Here is a 13332-nt window from a genome sequence, read left to right on the forward strand (position 1 = left end):
AATGTACAGGCCAACCCCCCCCTTTTGCCTGTTCACTCTGTCACATCTGTATAGGTTGTAACCTGGGATCCATATTTCGTTGTCCAAATGATCCTTTATGTGGGTCTCAGTGAAAGCCGCGAACATTGCCTTTGCCTCTGCAAGCAGTCCACAGAAATCACATTAGTGAGTTGACAAAGTTCTTTGAGAATTTCAGTATGCAAGATTACATAGTGGGATATATGAGGATTGGAACATAGGAGTAAGATAAAAACAGGGTACTGAAAATTATAGTCACACAGGTTAAGCAAAGGGAAGAATTGCTAAAGAAGGTTAAAGCTGTAAAGAATATGAAAGGCTGTAAGGACATATCAATTAGACGAAACCTCTCAAAAGAGGACAGGGTAAAAATAAAGGAATTTATAAGCACTTCTAAGACTAAATGAGGATAGAAGTGAGAAAGAAAAGCTTTTTTTTTTTACAGAGTAATCATATCATACCAACTTCAACTAGAGTCAGTAACTGTCTCATAACATGGGGGAATACATTTCTGAACATTGGCACCCTATGAAAAATAGTGTTAAATAAAATGAAGAACATATGGGAAAATAATGTTACATTCCAGAAACATCAAAATTTGTCAAATAATTTTTTTAATTATTTAAGTAAAAATTATTTTACATAAAAAATTATATAGGTTATCTTAACTTACACTCTAGACATTGTTGCTTGTTGATGTGGAAGTGTGTGAAGAGAGTTGTTGTGGCCAGACTGGACCAGTTTTGATGTAACAGTGCCTATTAACTCAACACTAGGTACAGGTAGATGAGTAAGATATGTGCAGCGGTTGGGTATCTTTATTATTGGAATGTTTTGCCTACATGGTAGGCTTCTTCAGTCAAATATAGAGAATAATAATAATTATAATAATAATAACAATTTTATTTCAGCATGATACATGTTTGTACAAAGGAGTATAACAATTGGGTGTACATGCCAAAAACCCCTTTATATGCAGAGCATTTCGGGCAAACTTAAGACTAGCTTAGGATTAGTAAGTCAATAACAGTGCTGTAATTTTGTACATAAGGTCATTAGATGACTTTAGTAACACTGCAAACAGCGAGCTTCTAAAACTATCAAACTGGATAACGACCAACAAACTCACTCTCAATATAGACAAAACCTACTTCATGCTTTGTGGAAACAGAGCATTAAATATTCAGCTAAACATATCGATAAATGGTTCCCCCATTACAAGACACATTGAGGGCAAATTTCTAGGTCTCCACCTTGACTGTAATCTTAAATTTCAGACCCACATCCAGGATACAACTAAGAAAGTTTCCAAAACAGTAGGCATCCTTTCTAGTATATGATACTATGTACCCCAAATGGCACTCCTTACTTTATATCACTCTCTAATATACCCTTACCTCACCTCTGGTATTTGTGCTTGGGGATCTACCACTGCCAGTCACCTTAAACCTTTAACCCCTTAACTATCCAAATGTAAATCTGCATTCTCTCGCCCAGCACTCTGAATATTTTTAAAAAAACATAATTTTTTTTTTTTTTTTTTTAATAAAGAGGACATTTTTTTTACATGTAATAATCTAAAAAAAAAAATATTTAGAGTCAGTACTTACAGAGATATAAGGCCGCAAAAAAAAAAAAGTCAGCGCTTGTCGCTCACCTGACGGCAACATGAAGTGCTGCCATTTGCAGAAGTGTTGCTGATATCCCTGTCATGTCAGCAGATGGGTCTATGAAGGATGAGGTGAATCATAGACTTGATGAGGGAAATTGGGTGAATGGTGCACTTAAGAGTCTGTGGAGATAAAGAACTTTGTCAGTGGAAGCAAAGAGGGGAATGTATGAGAGTGTAGTTATACCAACACTCTTATATGGGTGTGAAGCATGGGTGGTGAATATTGCAACAAGGAGAAGGCTGGAGGCAGTGGAGATGTCACATCTGAGGGCAATGTATGGGGTGAACATAATGCTGAGAATTCATAGTTTGGAAATTAGGAGGAGGTGCGGGATTACCAAAACTATTATCCAGAGGGCTGAGGAGGGGTTGTTGAGGTGATTCAGACATGTAGAGAGGTTAGAACAAAATTGAATGACTTTGAGAGTGTATAAATCTGTAGTGGAGGGAAGGCGGGGTAGGGGTCGGCCTAGGAAAGGATGGAGGGAAGGGGTAAAGGAGGTTTTGTGTGTGGGGGCTTGGACTTCCAGCAAGCATGCGTGAGTGTGTTTGATAGGAGTGAATGGAGACAAATGGCTTTTAATACTTGGTATGCTGTTGGAGTGTGAGCAAAGTAACATTTATGAAGGGATTCAGGGAAACCGGCAGGCCAGGCTTGAGTCCTGGAGATGGGAAGTATAGTGTCTGCAGTCTGAAGGAGGGATGTTAATGTTGCAGTTTTATGACTGTAGTGTAAGCATGCCTCTGGCAAGATAGTGATGGAGTGAATGATGATGAAAGTTTTTTTTTCCAGGCCACCCTGCCTTGGTGGGAATCAGTCGATATGCTAATAAAAATAAACATAATAATTTTTATGTTCTGATAGTTACACTTTATAGTAGTTCTTGTGAATTCATAGCCAACCTTTTTCTGACACTAATACATATTAGGTACTGAAATAGTACTCAAATAGTCACAGACACAGTGACAGGTGAACATTTTCACCTACCTTAGTCACATATGTACTATTGTCTAGAAATATTTACATAGTATTTATAGGCCCCAGCAACGTTTCGGACATGTGGGAGTATATAACAATACAGTGGACCCCTGACTCACGATGGCCTCACCCTATGATAAAACCGACTTACGATGCTTGTCAGTGTAAACAATTGACCCCTACCTACGTTGAAAAACTTTACTTACATCATTCGTCCCAAATGAGGCCGTCTGGTCCATCTGGCCTGAGTGCCTCAGCTGAGCTAGTGTGACATTGTTTATTTATTTATTTATTTATTTATTTATTTATTTATTTAACCCTTTGACTGTCGCGGCCGTATATATACGTCTTACGAGGTACCGTGTTTGACGTACATATACTCATAAATTCTAGCAGCTTCAAATCAAGAAGGAGAAAGCTGGTAGGCCCACATGTGAGAGAATGGGTCTGTGTGGTCAGTGTGCACCATATAAAAAAAATCCTGCAGCACGCAGTGCATAATGAGAAAAAAAAAACTCGGACCGTTTTTTTTAATTAAAATGCCGACTTTGTGATCTATTTTCGTATAGTATTTATGGCTGTATTCTCGTTTTCTTGGTCTCATTTGATAGAATGGAAAACATATTATAGAAATTGAGGTGATTTTGATTAATTTTACTATAAAAAAAACCTGGAAATGGAGTTCAAAGTAGGCGAAATGTTTGATTTTTGCCGATGTTCAAAAGTAAACAAATGATGTCATTGTCCAATAAATGTCCAACTAGCCAATCTGATATGCAGTCACGAATGGGTTGATGTTATTTATGCAATTATTACAGTACTGCAGTAGTCTGCATAATAGTAAATCTTCTATTTTTTGTTTGAATAAAAATTCAAATAGAAAGCAAGAGTAATATCAGAGAGGCCTGGAGACATGACTGATGAACAAAGAAAATGTTATTTTAGAGCCAGGAATGTCTGCATTGTTCATTCTAGACCTTATTTTGAAATTGTCATATTTTTTAATTTTCGTGAAATTGGCCAAATTGCAAATTTCTGACCACGTTATTGGGTAGTTGAAATTAGTAAATGGGCAGTTTCTTGTACTCAATCGATAGAAAAAACGGAGTTCTAAAGAAATAGCTATGAGTGTTGTTGACTGGAACAATGGAATTAGCCGAAAATATGGCTCAAAGTGGGCGAAATCGCCTATTTGTAAATATCGCCGAGGTCGCTAACTTCGCGAGAGGGTAATTCCATCAGTTTTCCATCAAATTTCGTTTTTTTGGTGTCATTACAATCGGGAAAAGATTCTCTATAATTTCATAAGAAAAAATAATTTTTTTTTTTTTTAATTATGCGACACCAGGAGACACCTCAGTATTGGGGGTTGCGACAGTCAAGGGGTTAATAATTTGAACATACATACAGAGGTACAAAAAAATACAGGTAAGAGCAGCATGCCAAAGCCACTTGTATGCATAGCATTATGGGCAGGCTTAAAATTAACTTAAGATTAACTAAGCAGTGATGTAATCAGTGATAAAACATTATTGTAAACAGATAACAATAAAGCACAAATGAGTATTACAAAGACAGGTCATATGGTTGCATGCATTGCTGTACATTCAGTAGAATGGAGCATTCTGTTAGGTAGCGTATTTAAAAAAAACAAAGTTAGATTGGGTCTTAGGTTTAACATTTATGTGATATAATTTTGAGAAACATTTAAGATATACAATTTATAAGGTTCAGTTATTCAGTATTTATTTGGTTTTGGGTGAGTAAGTGATCTTTGAGAAGAGACTTGAATTTATAAACAGGTAGTGTTTCTTTTATATTCACAGGTAATGAATTCCAGATTTTAGGGCCTTTTATGTGCATTGAGTTTTTGCATAGCTTGAGATGGACACGAGGAACCTCAAAGAGTGATCTGTGCCTTGTGTTATGGTCATGTGTTCTGTTGAGGTTGGCAAGGAGATGTTTGAGGGGAGGGTTAATATCCGAGTTAAGTGTTCTATGTATGTAATAGGTGCAGTAATAAGTATGGATGTTTTGTATAGTGAGTAGGTTTAGTGTTTTGAATATTGGTGGAGTGTGCTGCCTGTAGTGGGAATTTGTTATCATTCTGACTGCAGCCTTTTGTTGGGTAATTAGTGGTCTGAGATGGTTAATTGTTGTTGAGCCCCATGCACAAATTCCATAGGTGAGATAGGAGTAAATAAGAGAGTGATATAGGGCCAGGAGGGCTGGCTGTGGAACATAGTACCGTATCTTCGATACGGTACTATTTTCTGTAATTCAGTATTTACAGTATTGGCTAGCATGACTGGGCTCGGGTGAGAGAAGATGTATGTAGTGTCATCTGCAAATAGTGTGGGTTTGATTAATTGCAAAGCATTTGATAGGTCATTTATGTATAGGAGAAAGAGAAAAGGGCCAAGGACACTTCCCTGTGGGACACCAACTGTAATTGGTTGTGTGGAAGAGTTTGCCCCATTTGTGTACACATATTGGCTTCTGTTGCTGAGGTATGACTTGAGGTAGTTGAGGGAGTGCCCTCTTATACCATAGTGTGACAATTTTATGTGGAGCAAGTCATGGTCAACTGTATCAAAAGCTTTACGTAAGTCAATGAAGATCCCCAGTGGGACTTCTTTTTTCTCTATTGCAGTGTATATATGTTCTAGCATGTGTATAATAGCATCATTAGTATTTTTATTAGGCCTGAATCCAAATTGGCAGGGGTTGAGTATGTTTTGGGAGATGAGGTAGGAGTAGATTCGTTTATGAATTAATTTTTCGAAGATTTTTGAGAGAGGGTGTAAGTTGGATATTGGCCTATAGTTATTCAACTCTGTTTGGTCTCCTCCTTTATGGATCGGGGTGACCCTTGCTATTTTGAGAACTGTAGGGAAGGTAGAGGATTCAATGGATTTGTTAAAGAGTGTTGCAATGATTGGTGATAGCACTTGTGACACTTTTTTGTATAAAAAGGGTTGTAAGGTATTTAAATCTCCTGCCTTGTTTTTTAGTGTGTTGATAATAAGGGAGACTTCGTATGGGTTAGTCGGAGCTAGGAACAGTGTGTTCGGGTAGTTGCCAGTGAGGTAGTCATTTGGTGGGGTATCTGAGCTTGGGATTTTATTTGCAAAATTTTGTCCTATAGTGGAGAAGAAATCATTGAGTCTGTTTGCTGTTTCTGTTGGTGGGAGTTGGGGTTCATCTGATTTTGCTAATTTTATTTCGCTATTTCGTGATATCTTTTTTGTTCCTAGAATTTCTGATAGGGTTTTCCAGGTCTTTTTTTATATCACCTCATAAGTTGGATAATCTGTTCTCATAATACATTTTTTTTGCCCTTCTTATCAGGCTGGTTAGGATTGACGAGTAACGTTTTGTTTGGTCTCTGGTTATGTGACCCATTCTGTACTGTTTTTCATATAGGTGTTTTGTATTTATGGATTTGAGAATGCTGGGTGTTAGCCAGGGATTGTTCAGTCTCTTAGTTGACATCTGTTTAGTTTTTTTAGGGCAGTGCTTGTTATAGAGGTATTGGGTCTTTTTTAGAAAATTATTAATACATTTGTCAATATCTGTATAGATTTCTAGCTCAGTGTGCCAGTCAATGTTTGTTACTGCTGTTGTGAAGTTATTAATGGCTGCCTCATTGTGAAGTCTGAAGGTGACTTTAGTAGTGTCTTGGGGTAATTTACCAAGAGTTGTTATGAGGAAAGTAGGGTAATGGTCTGTGGTATTATCTGTGATTATGCCTGATTTTAAAGGGGATATGGTGTTGGTCCAGATGTGGTCAAGTAGGGAAACACTAGTCTCTGTAACTCTTGTAGGTTTTGTTACTGTTGGTAGCAACATGCAGTTACTCATTGTGTTTGTGAATTCAGTAACGTGTGGGTCCTGGTCTTGCAGGAGATTTATACTGAAGTCACCTGAGAGTAGTAAGTGATCTTTGTTCATGTGTGCATCAGTTATCATACTTCCTAGGTTTTGACTAAATTGGCTAATGTTTGACTGTGGAACTCTGTAGATGTTTATCAATGTGAGAGGTTTTTGTAGGTATTTGGATTTGAATTTAGCTATTATATATTCCCCATGTTCATCCCTTGTGCAAGTATTAGTGATACATTCTAGTTGGTCTGAGTAGTATATAGCTGTGCCACCCCCTTGTTGGTCTGGCCTACAGTTGTGTATGGCTCTGTAACCAGGAATGGCATAGACATCAGTAGTATCAGGCTTTAGCCAGGTTTCAGTTAGTGTAATGATGGACATATTGGCATGCAAGGAATTTAGTAACCCTATGAGGTCATCGTAATGCTTGCTTAAAGATCTGATATTGTAGTTAAAGACAGTTATGTTGTTGTTGGCTCTGAGGAGTGCCTTTGATTGTTCTGCTGTGTAGTAATTACAGTAACTGTTTGATTCATTTAAGTCATTAAATAAGAAGTTGGTATCAGGATCAAAGCTTGTAATCATAAGATTTGTAGTGAATCTATAGTTAGAATTAAGTATAAAACAAAGTAAACATTCTAAAGCTAAAAAATAGCACCTGAATTATTTAACAAATGTAAAAATAATGAGCTAAGGTAGTTTTTTAAAGCTAAAATAAAGGAGACAATATAAAAGGGACTAAAATAATTTGTGGTGAACAAATAAAGTGATGATCAAATAATGGAGCTTGGGAATATGATAGTAGGTAGTACTTTAAAGGTAATTCTTTAAAGTTAGAATTAGGGAAAACAATATAAAAGGGACTAATATAAGTTGTGGTGAACAATAAAGTGGTAATCAAATAAATGAGAAGCCAGGGTGGACGGTTGCATGCATGCATTCAATAAATTTTGTATTATTCCAGTTTTTTAGTGCTCGTAACTGCTAAATATGCCACCATGGGCCCAAAGAAAGCTTCTAGTGCCAATCCTAATATCATAATACTATCATACCACAGTCAGCTGTTGCTGTACCACTGTCAGCTGCTGCTGTAGCACCATCAGCTGCTGCTGCTGTACCATGGCCAACTGCTGCTGCACCACAGCCAGCTGCTGCTGCACCATGGTCAGCTGCTGCTGCTGTAGCACCGTCAGCTGCTGCTGCTGTAACACCGTCAGTTGCTGCTGCTGCTACTGTAGCACTGTCAGCTGCTGCTGCTGCTGCTGCACCATGGTCAGCTGTTGCTGTAGCACTGTCAGCTGCTGCTGCTGCTGCTGCTGCTGCACCATGGTCAGCTGTTGCTGTAGCACTGTCAGCTGCTGATGCTGCTGCACCACAGTCAGCTGCTGCTGTAGCACCATCAGCTGCTGCTGCACCATGGTCAGCTGTACCACTCGAAGATGTGGAGAGACTGTTGTTGGTGTGGCTTATCGAGAATACCGAGAAACGATTAACTCAGTGTGTCATCAAGGACTGTCTAACTTATTTCCATTGGGGACCTTAATCTTGTCCCCCAGGATGCGACCCACACCAGTCGACCAACACCCAGGTGAACAGGAAAAAATGCCTGGAACTAGTGCTCATATTGGGGAATTTAAGGCCAGCAAAGGTTGGTTTGAGAGATTTAAGAATTGTAGTGGCATACACAGTGTAATAAGGACTGTTCTGGAAGAAAAGGCCAAACAAGACCTACATTACTCAGGAGGAAAAGGCACTCCCAGGACACAAACAGTGTCTCATCACTCATCACCACATCTTCAATAAAGGTAAGTGTCATTTATTCTTCATTTAGTGCAATATTACATGCACAATATATATTGTGCATGTATCCTTCTTTTTGTGTTTAGGAAAATGTATATTTCATGTGGTAAAAAAAAAATTTCATACTATTGGGTGTCTTGAACGGATTAATTTAATTTCCATTATTTCTCATGGGGAAAATTAATTTGACTTACGATAATTTCATCGTATGATGTGCTCTCTGGAACGGATTAATATCGTAAGTCAGGGGTCCACTGTAATAATAATAATAATATAACAAGTTTCTGTGAAACAGAAACCTGTAACTGTTTTACGCTGTATAATCCTACAGGTTTAGCGCTCCCCATGATTATAATAATAATAATGTAACTATTTTACATGATGGTAGGATTGCTGGTGTCTTTTTTCAGTATCATAAACATGCTGGATAACAGGTATATCTTGCTACTTCTTCTTACACTTAGGTCACACTACACAGGCATGCACATTATATTCTCTATAAGGATTACAATGCTGAGTTTACAGAAATTTGGTTATTGTGTGGTTTACATGTAGTAAAATAGTGATTACAGAGTGTACCACTAGAACGCTTAGCATGGCTAGGCATTTCGGGCAGACTTAGTTTTATTCTTAATTGTAAAATATTACAAATTATGAGGTAAGTTGGTATTATGGCTAAGTGACTAAATACTAGTTTGTGAGTTTAGCAACGTAAATGCTTTTGTTTTGGCACAGTACATAGTTTCAGTATTGGAGTATCACAGGATTCATTATTTTAAGATTGAGATTAATATTTCTGTTTATGGTCAAATGAGTCAGTGAGTGTAAGAGTGAACCACCAGGTGGTATTCGTGTAGTTAGTTGACAGGGTGTATCAGGGAGATAAGATGTTTTCTAATGGTAGTTTTGAAGGTGATGAATGTGTCTGCAGTTCTAGAGTTCTCAGGTAGGGTATTCCAGATTTTAGGGCCTTTGACATACATTGAATTTTTGTAAAGGTTTAGTCGCACACGGGGAATGTCGTAGAGATGTTTGTGTCTGGTGTTATGCCTGTGGGTTCTGTCACAACTATCAAGAAAGCATTTTAGGTCAAGGTTGATATTAGAGTTTAAGGCCCTGTAGATGTAGATTGCACAGTAGTAAGTGTGGATGTATTGAACAGGGAGTAAGTTTAGGTCTATGATGAGTGGGGGGGGTGTGTTGCCAGGGATGGGATTTAGTGATTATTCTTACTGCAGCTTTTTGTTGGGTTATTATTGGCTTTAGGTGTGTTGCTGCAGTTGATCCCCAAGCACAAATAGCATAGGTGAGGTATCGATAAATAAGTGAGTGGTATAGTGTGAGAAGGGCATTTTGTGGCATGTAGTATCATATCTTGGAGAGGATCCCAACCGTTTTGGATACTTTTTTGGTTATATGCTGGATAGGGGTGCTGAAATTCAGGTTGTTGTCAAGGTATAGGCCTAGGAATTTGCCCCCATTATTTCTGGTAATTAGAGTGTTGTCAATCTTAATGTTAATTTGTGCATCTCCTGCTCTGCTACAAAACATAATATAGTAGGTTTTGTCACTGTTAAGCGTAAGTTTATTGGCTGTCATCCAAGTCAATATTTTGATCAGCTCCTCATTCACAGTGGTGTTGAGGGTGGCAAGATTAGGGTGAGAGATGACATAAGTCGTGTCGTCAGCAAAGAGAATGGGTTTCAGGTGTTGGGATACGTTTGAAAGGTCATTGATGTATATGAGGAAGAGCAGGGGACCAAGGACACTTCCCTGTAGAACTCCAGTATCAAGTGGCCGTGTTGCTGATGCTGTGTCTTTAATGGTGACATACTGATACCTATTAGTAATGTAAGATTTGAAATAACCAAGCGCATGGCCTCTTATACCATAATGATAAAGTTTGTGGAGTAGGATGTCGTGGTCTACTGTGTCAAAAGCTTTTCTTAGGTCAATAAAAATTCCTAGTGGCTATTCCTTATTTTCCAATGCTGTGTAAAGCAGATCTGGCATTTTTATGATTGCATCATTAGTGCTTTTATTTTTCCTGAATCCAAATTGGCAGGGGTTGAGTATGTTTTGAGCCGTTATAAATGAATACAGTCTCCTGTGCACGAGTTTCTCAAAGATTTTGGATAGCAATGGTAAGTTAGATATTGGCCTATAGTTGTTAAGTCTGTAGGGTCACCACCTTTATGTATTTGTGTAACCCTTGCCATCTTGAGTAGTTTCGGGAAGGTGCTAGTCTCTAGTGACTTGTTAAAGAGTAATGAAATAGCATGCGAAAGGACATGGGCCGCTCGCTTGTACAGTAATGGTGGGACATTAGACAGATTCCCCAAGTTATTTTTAAGTGACTTTATAATCTCGGTGACTTCCGTGGGCTCAGTTGGTGCAAGATAGAAGGAATTAGGGAAATTCCCATCTAGGTAGTCCCCGGCATGGGCATTGGTATGTGGGATTTTACTGGCGAGATTAGATCCTATGGTTGAGAAGAAGTCGTTTATCTTGTTAGCTGTGTCAGTGGGATGTAGTGGTGTTTCATTAGGTTTAGTTAGGACAATATTCTTGGTTTTTCTCAGTTTGTGGGTCCCTAGAATCTGAGAGAGTTTTCCAGGTCTTTTTTATATCTCCTCTAGTGTCTGTGAATCTACTGGAGTAGTATAGTTGTTTGGCTTTCTTTATTACTTTGGTGAGAGCTGATGAATAGTGTTTAAGAATATCTTTGTGTATTAAGCCTTGTCTATATTGCTTTTCATATTGGTGTTTCTTGTCAATGGATTTCAGAATGGTGCTGGTTAGCCATGGGCAACCAAGCCGTTTGTTTGTGATCTGTTTTGTTTTTATAGGACAATGTTTGTTGTATAGTCTAAGTAATTTGTTAAGAAAAATGTCTGTCCAGTCATCAATACCATTGGCCTTGGAGAATTCTGTAGGCCAGTCAACAATCTCTAGGTCAGCTGTGAACTTCCTTACTGAGGCCTCGTCATGGAGTCTAAATGAGACTTTGTTGTATTCAAGTGGTGGTTTACTAATGTTTGTCAGGAGGAAGGTAGGGTAGTGGTCTGTAGTGCTATCTGTGATTATCCCAGATTTAAGGGGGGCTAGTATATTGGTCCATATGTGGTCTATTATGGTTGCACTTGTCTCAGTGAGCCTGGTTGGTTTAATTATTGTTGGTATGAGAAGTGTCTTGTTCATATTGTTGATGAAATTAGTTACAGGCTGATCATCTAGTAAGCCAAGGTTGATGTTGAAGTCTCCAGCTAAGAGAAGGTGGTGCTTATTCATTTGTCTGTTTGTTATTAGTGACTTTAATTTCTCACTTAAATTTGGGATGTTTGTGTGAGGTATCCGGTAAATGGCACCGATTGTTATAGGCGTCTTAAGGTTTTTTACAGTAAAATTAGCAAAAATGTCTTCCCCATATTCATCACTAAAGCAAGTGGTGCTAATACAAGATAATTGGTTAGAGTAATAGATTGCAATACCACCCCCAACTTGGTTTGGTCTGCAGTTGTGAATTGCTGTGTATCCTGGTAGAGGGTAGATATCTATTGTGTCCTGCTTAAGCCAGGTCTCAGTAAGAATAATGCAGGAGAAGGGTGTCTTTAGTGATTCAAGGAGTGCTAGGAGGTCATCATAGTGTTTGCTTAAGGACCTGATGTTGTAGTTAAGTACTGATAGACTTTTAGCATTGTTTAGGATAGTGCTGGCTTGTGATGCTGTGTAATAAAGGCAGTTACTTTCCAATAGGTTTTGATTGGGTGTCAGATTATGGAGGTTTAGATCAGGGTCAACGTGATCAATCATCTTCTTGGTTTAAATTATGGTTATTTATATCCTGAGTTGTGTGTTGAGTTCTAGTACTGATATCTGTAGTGGTAGGAAGTTTGGACAAGTATGTAGCTAGAGTATTTTGGTCATGTAGAGTATAGTCACTACTACACATAATGAAGTTGATGTTGTCTATGTGTTGTGCTGGAATGAACTAAAGTACAACTAGGTATAAACTAGTAATATAAAAATACAAATTAAAAATAGAACAAGACTCTCACTTGTAATTGCACTAAGGTCTAATAATGACTTTTGTGGAGTCTATGTTTTGAGCTAGAATGAGCTATAGTACAATAGGTTTAAACTAATAATATAAAAATACAAATTAAAAATAGCACTAGTCTCTCACTAGTAATTGCACTATGGTCTAATATAGTGAATTTGGTGTTGACTATGTATTGAGCTAGAAAGAGCTATAGTACAACTAAGTTTAGTCTAATAATATAAAAATACAAATTACAAATAGCACCAGTCTCTCACTAGTAATTGCACTATGGTCTAATATAGTGAATTTGGTATTGACTATGTATTGAGCTAGAATGAGCTAGAGTAAAACTGTGATTAATCTAATAATATAATAAAGGCACAAGACTCTCAATTGTAATTGCACTAAGGTCTTATATAAGTTGTTTACAAGAATTAGAGTATAATTAGATTTAAATTGACAGGATAAAATACACAAATTAAGGTAGCAAAAGAATAATAAAAAAAATGATAAAAATAAAAATGGCAATGACTTGGTTATAATATGCTAGTAAGATGGTAGACAGGATAATATAAAAGTTGTAGTTGAAAATACTAGTTTAAAAAAAGTATGGAATAAAAAAGGTCAATAAAAGAAGTTTACAATAAGTTTGATCAATATAGTTTAAAGTAAAATTGGGCAATAATAGGGATTTAGAATAAAATTGGGCAATTGAGTATTTTTAAAGTGAGGTAGAATTATTGAAGACAAGTTATGGTTAGTTTATAATAAAATAAGATAGAACAGTGATGTGGTAAGTTGTAAAAAAGGAGATAGATTCTGTAGATATTAACACAATTAAGACTATGAGGTAGAATGGTCATTGAATACAACAATGACAATCAAAAGTAGTTGGGGTATTAGAATTTTAGGGGGGCACAAATTTATGACAATATA

The 13332-nt window shown here is 37.4% G+C and overlaps 2 protein-coding genes across 9 annotated transcripts in view; one reads left to right on the forward strand and one right to left on the reverse strand.

The window, feature by feature from the left end:
• The window catches only part of LOC128688956 (receptor-type guanylate cyclase Gyc76C), a 619662-nt gene that overhangs the window by 490043 nt on the left and 116287 nt on the right, over positions 1-13332 (forward strand). The gene's annotated exons all lie outside the window — the stretch shown is intronic.
• The window catches only part of LOC138852424 (forkhead box protein P2-like), a 113721-nt gene that overhangs the window by 81170 nt on the left and 19219 nt on the right, over positions 1-13332 (reverse strand). For 2 of the 3 annotated variants that reach the window (XM_070083083.1, XM_070083071.1), the window contains exon 2: positions 1676-1810. The exons of the other annotated variant lie outside the window; for it this stretch is intronic. The gene's annotated coding sequence lies outside the window, so the exon portion shown is untranslated. The remainder of the gene's footprint in view (positions 1-1675; positions 1811-13332) is intronic. 3 annotated transcript variants of the gene reach the window in all.

Source organism: Cherax quadricarinatus, chromosome 1 (assembly GCF_038502225.1).
Source record: "Cherax quadricarinatus isolate ZL_2023a chromosome 1, ASM3850222v1, whole genome shotgun sequence".
In the NCBI taxonomy this organism is placed as follows: domain Eukaryota; kingdom Metazoa; phylum Arthropoda; class Malacostraca; order Decapoda; family Parastacidae; genus Cherax; species Cherax quadricarinatus.